The sequence below is a fragment of the Megalopta genalis genome, chromosome 11 (genome assembly GCF_051020955.1).
Source record: "Megalopta genalis isolate 19385.01 chromosome 11, iyMegGena1_principal, whole genome shotgun sequence".
Lineage (NCBI taxonomy): Eukaryota > Metazoa > Arthropoda > Insecta > Hymenoptera > Halictidae > Megalopta > Megalopta genalis.
This window is the reverse complement of record NC_135023.1, coordinates 15,126,445-15,145,870: the sequence shown is the minus strand read 5'-3', so window position 1 is coordinate 15,145,870 and position 19,426 is coordinate 15,126,445. Positions and strand designations below refer to the sequence as shown.

Here is a 19,426-nt window from a genome sequence, read left to right as displayed (position 1 = left end):
AAAGTTATATTTAACAATCATACAACATATATTTATGTTTCAAACATTTGATAGAATTTGGTTAACCGTTTCTTTGTTTCGTCAAGCAAGTATACATATAAACAAATTTCATTTGCCTCTATTTAACATTTGAACAGCGGACATTTACGACAGAAACATAAGTGACTATGTTTAGGATCATTTACAATCTTATTTGACGACTTCTTTCAACATATTTTTTAAGCTACTCCTTCCAGAAACGTTAACTGTTTTAGCGAAGCAAATTAATTAGCAATTTAATTTGCAATTTAAATGAATTGTCAGAAAATAGATAGTTAAATAACAATATTTATATTCCAGGTCTAAATGGACCCGAGCCCCGTCATCCAAGTGTTAATTATTTCGTTATAGTTCTGTGTAGGATATCACTGTATTGGTTGCAATAAAGGTAACGTTAATTATCTAATTAAGATGGCTATGTTTCTGATATTTTCTCGTATAATTAAAAACAAAAGAGACGTGGAGATATTCGGATCTAAATGGTACTGTATATGATAATATACAGCAATAAATACTTAACCAGGACAAACTAAATAAATATGTATCAAGGAAATGTAATTAAGGCTGCGCCTATTAATTTTGCAAGATCATGCTACGTTAATTAAAACTGAATTATACAATTCTTTCTCTTATAATTAATACGGCGTAATTATAAATATTTTCACCATAAATGTTATTTATGTAACAACTAAAAATACGCACAAACAACAATTTTTTGCTTTAAAGGTAAAAAGTAGTGATCTGTTACGAACCAATGAGCTCGTAACGCTTATCGATATTTTCTCGGTGCAGAGACTCATCCATTACAGCAATGCTCTCCATAGAAAAATGTTCTCATCGATGCTTCCGATTCGATTTCTGAAGGAGCGTGAATATTAGTCGTCGAAACCTTACGAAACTTTACAACAACGTCTTTTTATTTTCGAAAACGTCGTATTTGTTGTACTCGAGTCTCGAAAATAATTCTAAATTTACTGTAACTGATGTGTGTGTGTTAGATTATTCTACATATATCAAATCTTCAAAAATTCATCGAATTCATAGCGATGTAGTTGATAGCCATGCCAGTGAAAATAACAACAATGAAATCAATATGTTTGTTACTACAGAATAATTATTACAAAATAGTCGGAGATAAACGTATAGGAAATGTGCAGAAAGAAAATCGAGCTTTGGAACAGCATCATTCCCAATTCAGCTGCTATCATGTTTCAACAACAACGTCTTTTTATTTTCGAAAACGTTGCATTTGTTGTACTCGAGTCTCGAAAATAATTCTAAATTTACTGTAACTGATGTTAGATTGTTCTACATATATCAAATCTTTAAAAATTCATCGATTCATAGCGATATAGTTAATGGCCATGCCAGTGAAAATAACAACAATGAAATCAATATGTTTGTTACTACAGAATAATTATTACAAAATAGTCGGAGATAAACGTATAGGAAATGTGCAGAAAGAAAATCGAGCTTTGGAACAGCATCATTCCCAAATCAGCTGCTATCATGTTTCAACAACAACGTCTTTTTATTTTCGAAAACGTCGCATTTGTTGTACTCGAGTCTCGAAAATAATTCTAAATTTACTGTAACTGATGTTAGATTGCTCTACATATATCAAATCTTTAAAAATTCATCGAATTCATAGCGATATAGTTAATGGCCATGCCAGTGAAAATAACAACAATGAAATCAATATGTTTGTTACTACAGAATAATTATTACAAAATAGTCGGAGATAAACGTATAGGAAATGTGCAGAAAGAAAATCGAGTTTTGGAACAGCATCATTTCCCAATTCAGCTGCTATCATGTTTCGAAACAGTTGGGTCATCGTCATCGACCAGCATTGACGGATTAAAAGGATTACCTCTCGTTGCATTCCCATCGAATGCGATGCGCATTGCATTATCTATAGAGCAAAAAAAGAAAAACCAATTTTCCTGTTGGTGCTAATGAATCCTGCACGCATGAACATAGTTACAGCATTTTCACAAAAGGTTCGTAAACAAAGTCGCGAGACTCGAGTGCGACGTGACGCAGTGCTCATTATGCACAGACCACGTTTATACTCATTCATACTTGATGCATTCAACCGTGTAAATGATCGAAGCATGCACTACACATAACCATAAAAAAGTTTCTTGGTCGCAGAAGTGAACAATTTTTCAAAAATATCGTAAAATTGAAACGCAGATGACAAAAGGTCGTTGAATAGGATGAAACCTATAGTTAATAAATAATATAAATAATATATAATATATAATAATATATAAATAATAATAATAATATATAATAATATAAATAATATATTGCTGACGAACTTTCCTTAAAAATGAGTCCACACATTCCCGTTTCTTAATAAAGGAATTCACCTAACGCCGCATAGTATTCGATATCGGACAAAGCAATATTTTCGCGTTATCTCGTTTCACGTTACGTTTTACTCATTCTCACAATTTATTTCCAGATTAAGAACTATGAGAAGTATTCTATTTTATGCTTTATGCTATTAAAATAAAAACTATTTTATTTTACGTTTTAGATTATCAATATTTATCTTCATGCTTTAACTTTAGATTACTAAAATAAACTATTTCATATTACGTTTCACATTGTCAAAATAAAATATTTACTTCATGCTTTAGCTGTGGATTATCAAAATCAAATATTTTATTTCCTGAAATTTTATATCATATTCGATATACTATTTTATTTGAATTGTGAAGAATCTATTATATCAAATAGTATTTTGCAAATATTTTCTCTATGAATATTAGATGTCTGTTATTTATTGGCATTATTTTTATTTCAAACAAATACTGTATATATTATAAACAGAAGTAAATATATCTGTAAAATGCCAATACAAGAGTCTACAGTTTGCTTTAAAAAGAATCCAAAAGAGAGTCTAGAAAATGCATGTCGAAACCGGAGTATCCCCTTGGGTGTCACTTTTGTTCCCTCAAAAGCGTAAGTCAAAGTTTGCCAAACTTAAACAGCGAATTTATAATTGTATTCTTATACAGGAATTGCATCGCACCCTTTACGGTCACTAAAATTGCATCAATAGGATTATCACCAACGTTAATCAATAGTGCAACATTTTAAATCTCTTTCGCGATTTCAGTGCTTTCTGTCACAACTTAAGAACTTTAAGTAATTTAATTTTTAATCGATATTCTCGCCATTATATATTCTTGTTTGATGTATACTTCATTTGCTGTTTGATTTGTTTATATATCATACAATATACAAATAATATAGATAAAATAAAGTCTTATTTATATTTATATTTATCATGAATTTATACCTATATTTATTATATATTCTTATTTATACTTATATTTATTATATATTCTTATTTATATTTATATTTATTATATATTTATACTCATATTTATTATATAGTTATATTTATATATATTATATTTTTATATCTATATTTATTATACATTTATATTTATATCTATATTATTTGTATACTCTAAAATGTCGTGCTCGTTAAATAAACACATTTATACATTTATACTGCTAATGAAATCCAATCTAAGAAAAAGATCTAACAAACAGTCTAAACTTCGTAACTGGAACACTGCCAACAAAACATCTGCAAAACAGGAATCCTCGACGTTTCATAAAAATTGCGTAAACCCGGACTCAGGGAGCCACGTACAGAGCTTATGATCACAAAAGCTTGAAATTCGATTTGCCTCCGCAAGCGTGTTCACTCGACGACGCAGTGGTTCGCCGTGGCGCGGCTGAACAAAGCGGGCCAAAAGGAGGCCAAAAACGTCATCGATCCCCACCTGCGAAAGAAAACCGAAAAGAGCAAAAGAAAGATCCGAATCCGGCGGATCGCGACACAATGGCACTCGTCAAACCGACGATAAGCGTCGTCGTTGTCGTCGAAGACGGCGGACCTTGCGTCACGGCGCGGCGGCGCACAGTAAGATGAAATGGCAAAGTGTCAAAATCAAAAAACTTTTGATAAAAATATGATAAAACGATGTCTTTTGTTTCACGTGAAAGCTAAAATGTTGTAGAATACGTGAAAAATAAAGAAAATGTAATATGAACATTTTTAAATCTTCGAAATTTATGTTAAACTTGAGGTACTCCAACAAAATTATAACTTATACCATACGATGTACAGGTCGATTGTTTTGTAACATGTTGCACATAAATTCCTGTAGATTTTGACACGGTGATTTCAAATGCAGTCGCAAAATTTATCTACCACTTCAAGATTTCGTATCAAAAAATCGATGTAAGTGAAAGAACTAACGAAAACAAGATTTCTTCGTCGAAGCGATTCGATAATTTCCAAAATCCTGAAGCGGTAGATAAATTTTGCGACCGGATTTGAAATCAGCGTGTCGAAATCTACGGGAAACGATGTATAACACGTCATCAAAAACAGGTCCAAAACTGCGAGGTAAAGGTACCTAACATGAAACCTCGCTCGATTGTGACCCCTTCTAGAAACAATAGCACAATAAATAACACAGTAAAAAATAAATAGAGCGCATGAAAAACGATACAAAAATTCTGCCCATATTTTCGAACGCTGTTCCGTATAAACTCCTTCGCGCAAATGCTGTCGTGTAACAATCAGCTGCGAAAAATTTGGTCATAAATCTCCAAGATTAAGAAATGTTCGCGCTGCGTACTCTCTATCTCTCCCTTGTCCCACAACCTTTTATCGTGAACGTAAAAAAGAAAAAAGAAGATAGCATCGCCTCGTCTCGTTTCTATGAAAAGTTCTTTGATTTCGACAGAACTTTGTCATTTCACCCCACTATGCGGCGGGTGCCGCTGGAGGAGGACGGAGCGATTCGCATAGGAAAGCGCGCGCGATATAACACATCGATCTGCATCCGCGCAGCCGCAGTCCCGGCCGACCAGCTGGAGCAGATTTTCCCCCGTGCCACCCTGTATAGGCCGTGACCGGGATACGATACCAACAGGTGATGCTGGAGTAGAGAGACACTCCCTCGAGCGGCGTCGTTGATCGTCTCCCCCGAGTCCTGATCCTAACGGTGATTTAGTATAGTTTTCAGCGGGTCTCCCCGGCTGGCGAGCCGCCAGCATTCGTCCGAAGCGAAGCGGGCCCGAGACCGGGAGGATAAGATCTCGTTAGAGAGAGAGTCGGGCACACAGGAGCGATGAACGAAGAGGATCGCCGGGACACGGTGAACCGTTAACGATCGGCGACGCGTCTTCGATCGCGCCGATGATTTAGTGAACTCGTTTCCGCGGTGTTTGTCGCTCTCGTTCCGCTCGGTTCCACGCGGCCCCGCTGCCCCCGGCGGCCTGTGACACCTGACGGACTCCCGATCCGAAGGATTAAGCCGGCCCACGACGACATCCGGCCCAGGTAGAACTCTCGGTGCGCCGTGATCTCGACGGAGCAGTTCCAATCCTGGAGTTGGGAAAATCGGTTTTCAACAGCCGAGAGTCGCCGCGACGAGACCCGTAGGATCTCTGCTCTTCCGCGACGCGAGACCGTCGGAAACGTGTGAGAGAAGGCAGACGACAGGTGGATCGTAAACTTCGCTCGACTCCGAGTTCGGACAAATAAATCTGCTCTCGGCTTGCGGATTATTTGGATGCCGGCTAGCGCGCTTTTTAGAACCGACGACGCTGAACAGAAGCGTGTTCCGAGTGGTAAACAAAAGAATAACGGGGAATCGCGGTCGCGATGAAAACAGTGGTGTTATCGTATCAAGCGTTTCCGCGGCGGCGGAATTCGTCGCTCGAATGAGCCGGAGGGTGCACGGGAATCGGTGAAATTCCGGCCGACCAAAGCAACAGGATGCTCGTGCTGCGTGTACGTTTGCTCGATGGAGAAGCCGATGGAAAGTGCGTCCCCGCGACAACGGATCCGCGTTCCTCGGGCTGTTATATGTTATGCGAAGCTATTCACCTAACCCCGTGAGTCAATGAAACGAAGCTTGGAAATCGCTGATAAAGCGGTCTTGTACCTCGAGGAGGAGTCCGCGTTGGGAGCGGAGCTATTGAAAACGAGCCGGTGCCGGAGGTTGTTGCGCGGTCTTCGCGGAACGAATAAAAGAGCGTTCGCACAATAAGTTCTCGAGACAGGAGAGTTCTCGTCGGAAGTGTTGCCGGAGAAAGAGACCGAGCCGCGGATCGATGCAAATGAACCGAGTCGGAAAATACGAAATAAGCGGGTTGCTGAATTAGAGCAACCGACGACCCGCGGCGAACAACGATCTTCGCAGAGTTGAGCCTGAGCGCGATGCAATTCCCGGCCAATTTCATCCGCGGTGAAACGTTCTACACGAGCACCGGCCGCGGTCGACCGCTCGATTAAGAGATTCTACGAGCTCGTAAAACATCGGCGGCTCGCGGTTTTCGATGGTGAACCGTTTCGATCGCGATGCGTGCGCGATAACGGGAGCACGATGAGTGGAGAAGATTTTATTGGACAGGTCGGGGATATCTTTCTGGAAAGGTCAAGTGGGAGTACGCTGGGGACACGTGTCGAGGCGACGCGGGTTATATTTCCGTGAGAGTAGCGGTATTGCCGACGATTTATGAGCGGCGAACGATCGCGCGTGCAAGGCCTCGTGCAGCTCGGCGGGCGAAAATAATTGGCCGCCCTTCGAAAGCTCGGCCGATCGCCCTAATTACACGGCCGCACGTTGCAGCAGGGGCGAATCAATATTTCCGAAATATTGCACGTGGAGGATGCGTGTCCGCCGGCGAGAGCAACGGAACGAAAGCAGCCCGGCTTCAACGCGATACGCTGAGCGTCGCGACGCGACTACGGCTCCGGGGTTCAGCTGTCCAGGAGAACTAATTGGCGTCTGCTCGACGACGACACCGCGTGTTAATCCCGTAATTAGAGGGAAACCCGAAGTGGGACCGTTGAAACGACAAACGCGATTCAAGAGCCACGAGTCTGAGTGCGTTTCGCGCTCGTCTCCTCGACGACGGGGATCCCCGCGCGGAATGATTTGCGACGCGCCATGTGCTGCAAGAAAAATAAACCCGCACCGTCGCTCGACCCGCGCCAATTTCCAACCGAGCTCGGACAATTCCCTATGATTAACCGCTCCTAGGGTCTCCTAGCGGCCATTCGCTTCCGCGAACACGCGGAAATTGTCGGTGCTCGCCGAGTGCTTTACGACTGACTGTTTCGAACACTCGGAACCACGCTTCACCGGCAGACGGAAGAGTGGATGACGATGGTGTGATAATGAGTCTGTAGAGGCGGCAAGGTGAGTGATATATTTTTTTTTTCTCGTTTAGCGGAATTGTCTCGTTCGACAGCCGGGAAACGGCTGGTTCTCTGATCGTTCGACGGTTGTTTTTTAACGTACGGTGGTCCACGAAAGTGTTCGTGCAGCTTTTAAAACGCGATAAATTTTTCAAAACTGAAGCAAATGACTCGAGGGTGCGACTAAATGACTGCAAGGTGTACGAACACTTTTGTGGACAACCGTATTTGTAATGGCATTTCGTGTGGAATCAAAATTCTTCTTATCACACCCAATTAACACTAAACCTATCGAGTACAATAAGGAATTGATTTAGATCTTCCTCCATTTTTATTATAATTTTTGGATCGATAAATTCATTCAATCATTTCCTGCGAAGATGTCTTTATAATCTCGACAATCTCAAAGGAAAGACACGAAGACTATCATTTTGACCGGTACGGTAGGTTTAGGGTTAAACAAGTTTTCTGTTGAAGTGAACCATCGGGAGTAGTTACATGATGTAGTTGCACTCAGGGCTGGGTAAAAATAGATCTTTGAAATAGTAAATAGGCTTTTAACTTTATTTTATTTGAGATAGTAAATACTTTTATCTTCTCATATAATACAGAATTTGGCAAGTAAACTTTTTTCGAAGTAATAGTTATACATGGAGATAACATTTCAAATGTATTTAACTATGTAATATCCGTACGTAATTATTATTTGAAAAAAGTGTATTTGTCTAGTTCTGTGTTGCTCGAGAAGATAAAAATATTGCATTAATGTTTAGCTCCAGCTGTACATTCGTTCATTACATTTTGTGTAACACACGTTTAATGGTATTTCATCTAAAACTGATGTTTTCGTCACATTCAATAGAACAAATTTCCAGTTTAAATCAATCACCAGGTGCTGAGTAGCTACATGATTCAGTTGCATCAATATTTAGCTCCATTTGTACATCAGTTCATTAAAATTTGTGTGACACACATTTAATGGTATTTCATGTAAAACTGATGTTCTCATCACATTCAATAGAACAAATTTCCAGTTTAAATCAATCACCAGGTGCTGAGTAGCTACATGATTCAGTTGCATCAATATTTAGCTCCATTTGTACATCAGTTCATTAAAATTTGTGTGACACACATTTAATGGTATTTCATGTAAAACTGATGTTCTCATCACATTCAATAGAACAAATTTTCAGTTTAAATCAATCACCAGGTGCTGAGTAGCTACGTGATTCAATTGCATCAATATTTAGCTCCATTTGTACATCCATCCATTAATTTTTGTGCAACACATATTTAATGGTATTTCATTTAAAATTGATGTACTCATCAGACTCAGTTGAACAATTTTTCAGTTGAAAGTATCCGAGTACTTGCATGATACAGCCCGAATAATGTTTAATTCAATTCGTACAGTTACTCGTTATTCTTTTTTTTATAACAAATTTTCATGGGTACTTCTGCTAGAGATCTGTTGATCCTCCTATCACGCTAAGTTATACAATTTTCAATTAAAGTTAATCACCAGGAGCTGAATAGCTATTCGGTAGTCGATGCTTTTCATGTGTGCAACCGCGTTTCAATAATCGTATAACAGAGTGTTAATTATTCGAACGATTGTTGACGCCTTGGAATGCTGCGTTCATTGCGTATAAGTGATATAACTTGTTTATCAAAGTTGAAAATCAATTTCTATTATTAGCTATTATGTCAAAGTTTCTTAGGATAAACAAGGTGCGAGAGGGTTGCGAGAGTATGCGATTGCTTTAATAATTCTTGGCTTTTAACTTCTTGAATATTTTTATAATTTAAAAGAAGAACTCAGTTTATATACTACGATGAATTTCAGTTAATGTATACGTGTGAAGCACAATAACGGCAAAACTATAATTTGCTCTTTTTGCACGATGGTATGAAGAGTGTACAGTGAGATTGGCGAGACTGTTCTTGTGCTTCTCTTGGATTTTGCTGCCCCAGATGCGACAGCTTTGCTTGTTAACGTAGTCATTAAGATGAGAAAGGGATTTCTGGGAGGAAATGATTTCTCTGTGAAAATCGTCATCAGCTGCTCTGTTTTTAAGCATGCAATTAACGAACCTACAGCGCGCCCAATGTCGCTTGGCTTCGATTCCTGTATTAATTGTGCTATTCGTAATGTATTGTAGTGAAAAATTCAGTACAAAAAATATCTATAGTTTCAGAAATATGTAACGTTGCAGAAGGTTAGCGAGTACAGCCAAAAGTAACAGTTCTAGTCACCTGAAGTGACAATGAAATTTTGAGTATAAAAAGATGTCCATGTTCGAAACCTAATTAGACAACTCTTTTGTATCAAATGATTATTCTGTCGAAGATAATTATAAAAATTTCTATTCAAGATTTATATAAAAGATCTTTATAATATTTTCTATAAAACGCTTGAAATCTATTTCCTGGACATACTAAAATATATGCAATTCCTTAACGGAAATGCCAGTTTCCTCGAATTTCAATTATCCGAAGGGCCATTTATCGGATCACGGAATGAGTGACGTATCTATAGCGCCGTGAATCGTGTGCCTTGTAGCGCCGTTGACAATTTCAAACACGCATTCACCCGTTCTTGAAATACCTGGGACTACCGCCTGACTTCAATGCACGTCTTATATTTTGCGATTGCATGCATTTCATTCTTGTCGGGAGAATCGAAAGGAGGAAGCTCTGGAATTAAAGGAGAGGTTAAATATTAGTGTGAAGGTTCGTGGAAACGTGAAGCTGCATCTAATTTAGCGATAGGAAGTCTGCGGACGTAAAAGCTGTCGATGGTTAAACCCAGGACTTGAACGAAACTGCTCAAATTTTCGATTGGTTCTGACGTAATAGTTATTTTTCGACACTTAATTTTTCTGTTACAAGAAAACAGTTATGCAGTGACTCCCGTTAATATTCGGACACTTTTCAAAACGTAATAATTTTTTTAGGTCTGGACTAAGCGACTTGAATTTTTTTAGATGATTGAGCGACCAGTCTACTAGACCGTAACTAGAATAATTTTTTAAAATTTTGCTATGGTTTAGGATGACAAAGGAAAATAAAAAGCTCTCGTTTTTCAACTTTTTTATCTGAGCTTATAAGGAAAATTTTAAAAATATGTTTTGTGGATCTCAGTAATTGTATGCATGTTAAAAATTTCATTGAAATCGGTTGACCTTGGTATAAGCTGTAAACGATTTAAAATCGCAAAAATCAGTTTTGTTCCGATTTTTTACACTTTCGACCAATAAATGTGAGAAATTTGCAGTTTTTACAATATTATAACACTCGTAACTTAACTTTGCGTTAACCGATTTCGATAAAACTTTCAGTATGCATGTAACTTACCGAAATCTGCAAAACGCATTTTTTCAATTTTCATCATAAGCTCAGATAGAAAAGTTAAAAAACGAGAGTCTTTAATTTTATTTTGTTATTCCAAGTAATAGCAAAATTGTAACAAAGTCCCTTAGTTTAGTTTAATTCTTAGTATATTGGTCCCTCTATCATCTAAAAAAAATTCAAATCGTTTATTCTAGTTTTAAAGAAGTTATTGCGTTTTAAAAAGTGTCCGAATATTAATGGGAATCACTGTAGATTCACTGAAACTTTTATTCCACACATTTATGCATAAACAGAAAATTTTTACTTTTTCGAAAATGGGAAATAATTCTAATTCGACAGTAACAATTATCGTAGTTTTATAGTATTCAAAGTAATTGACTCTTACAAAGAGTCAATTCAAAAATGTAGACATACTAGAATATTAAATTGATCAGAGATTTAAAAACCTGTTTCTGCGTCAACTAGCGAATATAGCAACTTGAAAATATATTATATGTATATTTTTAATCTGTAATATATCATACTTAAAAAATACTTTGGAAGATATATTGCTTCTAAAACAAAATGCTATACACTAAACGTATATCCACATAATCTATATTTATCCAGCCCCGTAAATAATGTTAAGTAAATCGAAAAATGGCATAAACTTTCATACTTTACTTTAAAATAGTTCCTCTATTATATAGATTAATAGTTACTCTAAAATAGTTTCTCTGACCTATAATATTTCCATTTCGTATAACCTACTGCATTTATACACATACGACATTGAATTTTGTGACTTATTATTATTTAAATATAAACAAATTCGATGATGATATTAAAATTATCTTGCAACAATTTTTTATGGCGCTTCACAGAATCGGCACTCGAATGAAAAGGGTTAAAATATCTGTTAAGAAACAAATGTTGCTTCAGATCAAGTACAAAATAACTCTTAAAATTGAACTATCATAACAGAATTAAAGCGTTAACGTAAAAGTTAACATAAAACAGAAAAAGAAATAATTCAGAAGTTAAAAGTCCACCAAACAACTAATATTATGAAAGTTTACAGTGAAATTACAATTAAATTCAAGCTCTGGTTGAAACGGAACCATTTATATTTATACAACCGGAATGCGAACGTTGTCAAAAGTTCCGCCTTCCCGACAAAAAAAGTTATTTGCAATCCTCGAGGATCTATAAACGCAAATACCGAAACTCCTCTTCCTTCGCTCGAGTGAAAAGAAAAAATGGGAAGAATGCTTTCAACGTTCAAAAAACGATGCGGCCTTTGGAGATTAAAGCTCGTCTCTCGCTGTAGACTGTGCAAACGGGAAATGTTCATGCGGAACGCGAGATAAGAAATTTAAAGAGAGATAATGCGAATGCGGTTCGCGCAGCAAACATAATGGTAACTTTGGGGATCTTATGGACCACGCGTCTGGCCATTGTGCTATGTGCATATTTTATCATCCGGCCGCAGCCGAAATAATGGAAACGTTTTCCATCCTGCGCGCTCCGGACGACGTGAAATGAAGTTTCACGGTTTTAATACCTTGAGCACTCGGACTTTAATGTCCCCAGATAGAATACGAACGGCGGAAATGCGTTCCTTCGCAGAAAGCAACGTTTCCTTATGCATCTCTAGACGTTTCAAACGCAAGGGAACGTATAAATTAACGAAGTCTAATAAGAATTTTCAACGAGAAATCTTCCAGTTGACGAAAGGAACTTGTCTCGAATTCTGATTTTTGTAAGATGGCGTATGAGAACGAGAATTTGCACTTACATTCGTTATCTACGTATTACAATCGTGATAAAAGAATGTCCAACAAGCTGAACAAAATTTCTACTTCAATTTTACCGTTTCGTTTATCTTTTCCACTGTCGGCGTTTTACTTTATTCGATTCAATCTTTCATTTCGTCTGGAAATTGAAATTATTTCAAAGGGAAGCTTTGAAAATTTAATGAAACTGGAAAATGTTTTAACATGGAATGCTCAATTTAATACGAAAGAAGAAGTTTCGTTGAAATTATTAGACTATGCATCCATGACAAAAATAAGTAGCCGATATAAAATAATATAAATTTGTGAGGACGTAAGAAAAATCGAATGATACTGTTACACTATTTCATTGTTGAATAATCGAAGTTATTAAAGAAGTTTAATTTATTTTATTCAGTTCGACGTATCTTTGTTTAATTTTTATTTGTTACAATCATCTTGAAACTTTTTAATTTCGGATAAAAAGATCCACAGTCTAATAATTACATTTTCTCTAATGAAGGGGAAAACTATCATGTTTCGTAATAATTCTTTCAATATCATTAATTGAGTAACGAAGGCAGGTCGCTGTGAAGGTTCCAATTAATTGGGATGCTACAGTTTATCAATTCGTTTATGTAATATTTGGAACGTTTATTTTAGTTAAGATGTAAAACCGAGAATTACAATCGAACTCTATTTATAGAATATGCGACTCGCTGTCTATGAAACAAATATAATTTGAATAAACAAATATAATTTGAATAAACAAATATGCACAGAATGATCACAAAAAATGCTTCGATCTTCGTCTAGAATTCAGCAAAAAGCGGAAAACTTGTTTCTCTTTCCAGGTTTTCTCGTTTCAAACGGAGAAGTTGCTGGATTAAAACCTAAATCCCATTCTTCCCGGATTTAATACGGAGATAATGATGATGCACGGTTGGAAATACACGTCGAACATATTTAAAACTTAATTCCGAGGGTTCAAGAATAGATGCCTCGCGCATTACACCCGGGAACATGGATCCTTACACACAGCATAATAGTCAGCAAGGGGATTTAAAAGTCCGGCTTTAATCGCTTTAATTGTGAATCTTTTCATGAATTGCAAATCCTCGCTTTATTTCCGGCGATGCTATTGTCCGAGCCACAATGAAGCTAAAACGAAGGCTTTCCACAATGAAAAGTATATTCAGAGATAGAGCATGTTAAAATTGGAGAATGTTCCCCCATTATGGAACACGCTTTTTAACGCAAACAAAATCGAATCCATCCGACGGCACAAGCCGCATTATCCTACTCAGCCGATCTGTGTATATTTTATACGTTATTTTCTTCGATTCCTCCTCCATCGTCAAATGCGAGGTGAATGCACAGCAAAGTGGTTCTTAGTCCTCGTCCTAAATTGTGAGGCTTACTTAATTAGGAATTGCAAGAATTGCGTTCAAGTTTAAACATCTTCATCGATCTTGTCGACTAAAACACGGTGCCTTCGATGAATAATGATGGATAGACTGTGGATTATTATGGAAATTCTCATATTCGTACGTCGTTTTACATAAATCATAATTAAGGAAAAGATTGCTTCGTCGACTAAAAGATTATTCATCGTGTAATGAAAATAAAAATGCAATTAGACCTTGTTGATTCGTACGTTTCCATGGATTTCGAAAATCTGCAGATGTCAGAAACGCGTACAGATCCGCAGTCTAATGATGAACTTTAACTAAAACCGTCGATTTTGATAAAATTTCTTTTTGAAATCCAACGAGACGTATAAATTAACAAGATCTAATTGCATTTTTATTTTCATTCCACGATGAATAATCCCTTAGTCGGCGAAGCAATCTTTTTCTTAATTATGATTTATGTAAAACGACGTACGAATTGATAAAAGAAGTTTTATCAAAATCGATGGTTTTAGCTAGAGCTCGTCAGAAATGAAGGGGGTAGAGTTTTCGTAAAAATATTTGACACATTCTTTTATCGGCCATCATCCATGTTAAAAAAATAAAAATAACCATTAAAGTTAAGGATAAAGAGAGTATTTAAGGGATGTCTTCACCCTTTTAATGTGGATTGAATAATCAAAGTTATTAAAGAAGTTTAATTTATTTTGTTCAGTTCAATGTATCTTTGTTTAATTGCCCGATATAAAAAAAATACGTGTCAAACATTTTTCTGAAAGTATCTCTCACAAAAATGTCAACAAGATCGACGTGTCCAGATTAGAGAGAGAGAACATATTCTACAGTTCGTTCGAAAGAAAAGTTCTCGAAGTTATTGCTGCCATGATTTTCCGATAAAAGTTTCATTATGCATTTATACAACATCGAGCAGTTGTAATTGAATATAGTAAAAACATTTAAAGAATTGAAAAATTCTGATCCATAAAATTATTGTAAATGATGGAGTAGTAAAAAAGGAAGGGTTGTGGGGGCGTTTCGTCCTGGGCCTGCTAGAGGACTCATCAGTAAGGCTATCCTAGCAGGCCCTGCCTTAGACGCGGAGGTATCGGACGAACATGATTTAGGCGCAGGTAGGTTTCATAATTGACGCCAGACTCCAAGAGGACGAATGGGATATGCAAGCGACAAGCTTCCTTCAGAGCCGTAGAGACTTATGTCGAAATCGGCCGAAATATTAAACCCTGTGTGTGTCGTCCGCCGATCCGCTAGATGGTCTGTCACCAGGCCACGACGACTTGTAGGTCCAGGATCTGGGCTCCTGATGATGCTTGCTAGGAGATGTTCCCCAACAGTTCGACGATGGCCGACCTGTTGGGACTGTTGCGACGTCACAGACGTCCAGGATCACGGCTCCTGGGTGCCATGCGTCTCTAACAGATCAGCGATTATAAAGACAACACATCTAGCTGGAATTTCTTATCAAGCATGTGATGGCCTCGGCCTTTAGTCCGCAGTTGCTGCCCATTCTCCTTGCTTGCTCCTTGCTGTCACAGGTAGTTTTTTAGTCCAACCTAGACGACGTTGTGGATAAAGGATGAGTGGCGGAAAGGAAAGGGTGCGCACCGCACGTTTCGTCCTGGATCCGCTAGAGGACTCGTCAGTAAGGCTTTCTAGCTGACCCTGCCTTAGACGCGGGGGTACTGGAGGAACGGTTCGGGACGGTATATATACGAATCGTCGACGGTTCAGGTACTTGCGGGAAACGAATCCATCTGCTGGCGAGCGTCGGAATGTCGATAATATTGTTACTTACTAGAATATATAGAAATTATTGACATTTGAATAAGGAATACGTAAATAAGAATACTGAACAATTAAAAGTTAAATTAAAACAATAAAAATTAAAACTCTTTGAAGTCTGATTTATTTTTCGTTAATTTGCGTTATATCTGAAGTCAAGGTTTACGTACGTGTTTATGCTAATAACAAGAAATGTTGACTTTAATAGTGTAGATTATCATTTTTAGACGCCGAGGGCTGGGACATGTAATTAAATATGTGCGTGGTAGGCATTCTAAGACTGGTATATTCGTGTACTGTGGAAAAACAAGATTCAGTTCTTCCAATAGGCGTACGAAATACATAGGTGGGACACATGGTCCCGATAGACTTCAAAAGGTTAACTAGTACGAATTTCTTATGTGGGATTATTTGGAGTAGCTCTGGCTGATCATTCAAATTTATACAATTCGAATGATTCGATATTGGATATCTTAGGATGAGGTAAACAGTTTCTGATATTTTATGTGTCTCGATGTTATATAAAATAGTACCACTCTTCGCTGACTTGCAAAAATCTTTTTAAAAGTTCACTCTTCAGTTAAGAGATCTATAGCAGATATAACATTGGATTATTTTATCAGCAGTTTAACAGTATATGGCTTTTATTATTCTTAATGCTTGAAACGAAATTTGTGGTAAAAAAGAAATGGTCCAGATTTGTTGTGCAGTCGCTCTGTTGCCTAAATAAACCGTCAAGTTCGTAACGGGAAAACGTGCAGCAAGAACTTTCTAGCTGTCACAATGAAAACATTACTCTCTCGTACTGGACAATAGAGCTGTTATCTGCGGTGTAGAATTTATAACTCTCGACATTCACGCGGGCGGTACAACAATTTAACCGCGCAATGAAGTAATCTCGAGCGCGTGACTGCTGTTATCCAATTCCATTTATTATAATAATCGCATTTATATATAATTCTAACATCTCTGTTTCTTAAAATACAACTTATCTGATCTTTAGAGGGCATTAATAAAGGCAAAGGCCTTCACTGTGTCACATATATCTCGATAGAAATTCATGGTTATTCATCGTGTTCTAAGCATACTTCTTCGTATAGCACTACTATTGATTTTCCAATAGAAGATTTTTCCATTTTCTATTTCACAACATTTTTTCACCAAGTGTTTCAATTTTCGGGGATAAGACTAGGAAAATAGAAACTCGAAAAATAACTACAAAAATGGATAATTTGGGAAGAGGCTTATTATTACTCGAGCCTTGCGTCTCGTTTTTATAGTTGTTGACACTCGATAAATATAAAAACGAGCCTCGAGGCTCGAAAAAAAATTACTGTACAGTTTATGTTTTCATCAAAGAATGCGCACAAGTGCGTAAAAGTTATTTTATTTTCTTCTGGAACAGTTTGCGACGAATAAGTCTTCGGTAATAATTACTGATAATCATAATAATTATAAACTTTAGTAATAATTCAGGACATACGTAAGTAACAATTTTTTTGACACTCTATCTACCGGCAGTTGCCTAACGGTTATTTTAAAATCGAAGGTCAACGCTTAAGTATTTGTTAAAAAATTGTCCAAAAATGAATATAACCCATTCGTAATCTTCGACAGAAATTTATCGAGCTTCTTATGGGCACAGTTCAGTCATTGAAAATATCTATCAATAAGCTGTCGATGGATAAAGTGTTAAGAAATTCTTCTTGCTATTATTCTTGCGATTATTCTTGCACCGACCAAATAGTAAATGCACTTGGCTATAATTATCAATAATGATCAAAAATTAATATAACCCATTCGTAATCTTCGAAAGGAAATTATCGAGCTTCTTATGGGCACAGTTCAGTCATTGAAAATATCTATCAATAAGCTGTCGATGGATAAAGTGTTAAGAAATTCTTCTTGCTATTATTCTTGCGATTATTCTTGCACCAACAAAATAGTAAATGCATTTGGCTACAACTCTGTTTCAATTGTAAAGAGCAAATTATCCATTTTTGTGCGCAATCTGAGCGCGAATTAGGGAGAAATTACTGTACGTACAGCAGTGCGACGATTCCGACGCCAAATTGAAGGACAGGCAGTTATCGTATTTACCGACATCGAGACAGTTTAGACATCTGGACGTCGTAGAACAATACGAGCATACGACACGTTAACGGAAAAGACAACACACATAGTTGCGGACGCTTTATCCGGGATAGAAGACGCACTCGTACTAGCCTTTGTAGATATTACACAAATAGCCGAATCTCAAGAGTCGGACGAAGAACTTCTCTCTTACTGGCTGAGACGGCACCAAAGTTAAAAAAAGTACGCTTTCCAACTGCTACCGGAGGGAATATAGAGGTGTATTACGACATCGTCACATATACACACACACACCGTCCGACCATACGTTCTGAAAATCTATCGCCGACGATTTTTTAATAGTTCACATTGTTTACGGCATCCCGGAACGAAAGCGTCGGAAAGTTTAGTTACAGACCGTTTCGCGAGACCATCGATAAACAAAGATTATATTCGATAGACTTGAGATTTTCAATCAAATCATGCGGCATGCAATATCTTCAACAGACACGTTCGAATCTCCTAACTCCAGATTTCACAAGGATTTCGTCACTGTCTTACTTGCGTCGATCGCTTTACCTGTTGGAAGAAATGACCGCGGAGACAGTAGCGAGATTAGATCATTCTAAGTAACAGCAAAATTTGAAAAAGTATTTCAGTCATTGTCTAGGAAAGGCAAGGATATATTATTTTATTATTTCAATAGGCAATCAAGAAAACACCGTTCTAATAGATCGCCGCCACACAGTTAAAGCAATGTAATGAATTAAACCAAAACTAGAAAGTTAAAATTTCTCATAGTGGATGAGATTAGAACTCTTTCACATAACACTAGATTTACGGAACCCGTCAAGATGACGGGTCACTAATATTTTAATTTAAGATTATTCATATCGTAAAGGTACATTTATGAGTTATTTATTCAATTTATATGTTACTTACGGCAAATGTTACAATAACACTTGTTAACGATCAGAATAAATGTATTATTGTTACTTCTATAAACTGATATGAAACAGCCGTTTTTTGTGCTCCGTAAATCTAGTGTTAAAACAGATTCAAGCCTTTTAATCCCGTTTGAAAATATGTACAGCAAATTCACCCTAATTGACGCTCAGTTTGTACACTAAAAATGGACGATTTGGGAAGATGAAGTACGATCATTCGTGTCTTGCGACTCGTTTTTATAGTTACCGATTGTCAACAATTATAAAGACGAGGCGCAAGACTCGAATAATCGTATCTTCTCTTCCCAAATTGTCCATTTTCGTTTCCAAGCTGAACGTCAATCAGGAAGAATTTATTTGTACATGAATCGCACGTTTTGAAGTCACCGCGAGAATAACAATTGACCAGGGCAGACGGTTCGAGCTCCAACTCTTCAAAGAGTTAACTCGACGGGGCCGGATCAAAACATATTTGAACTGCAGCATTTCATCCAGCAGCCAACGGTATGGTCGAAAGACTCAATCGACAACTAAAAGCCGCCGTAAGGTGTTACGACAGTGATGAATGGACAGTGCCCTTATCCCTTCTATTACCGGGGATAAGGACAGCACTGGAGGAAGACCTACAAACAACTCCAGCAGAAATGGTTTATGGCAGCAATCTCCGACTTCCAGGGGAAATCTTTAGAAGCCAAACCGAACCCGATAATTCGGAATTCGTGAATCAATTTCGACCAAGACTGCAACAGTTGAAACCTCTCTCTCTCGTCAAGCAATACATCACGGTTATAAAAAGAT

The 19,426-nt window shown here is 37.4% G+C and overlaps 1 protein-coding gene and 1 long non-coding RNA gene across 3 annotated transcripts in view; one reads left to right on the top strand and one right to left on the bottom strand.

Annotated features, from left to right (window-relative positions):
- Positions 1 to 19,426, bottom strand: part of LOC143260305 (uncharacterized) — a 237,903-nt gene that overhangs the window by 212,517 nt on the left and 5,960 nt on the right. The window lies entirely within an intron of this gene.
- LOC117219127 (uncharacterized) overlaps positions 4,986 to 19,426 on the top strand; it is a 39,949-nt gene continuing 25,508 nt past the window's right edge. The window contains exon 1 of the mRNA XM_033468039.2: positions 4,986 to 7,289. The gene's annotated coding sequence lies outside the window, so the exon portion shown is untranslated. The remainder of the gene's footprint in view (positions 7,290 to 19,426) is intronic.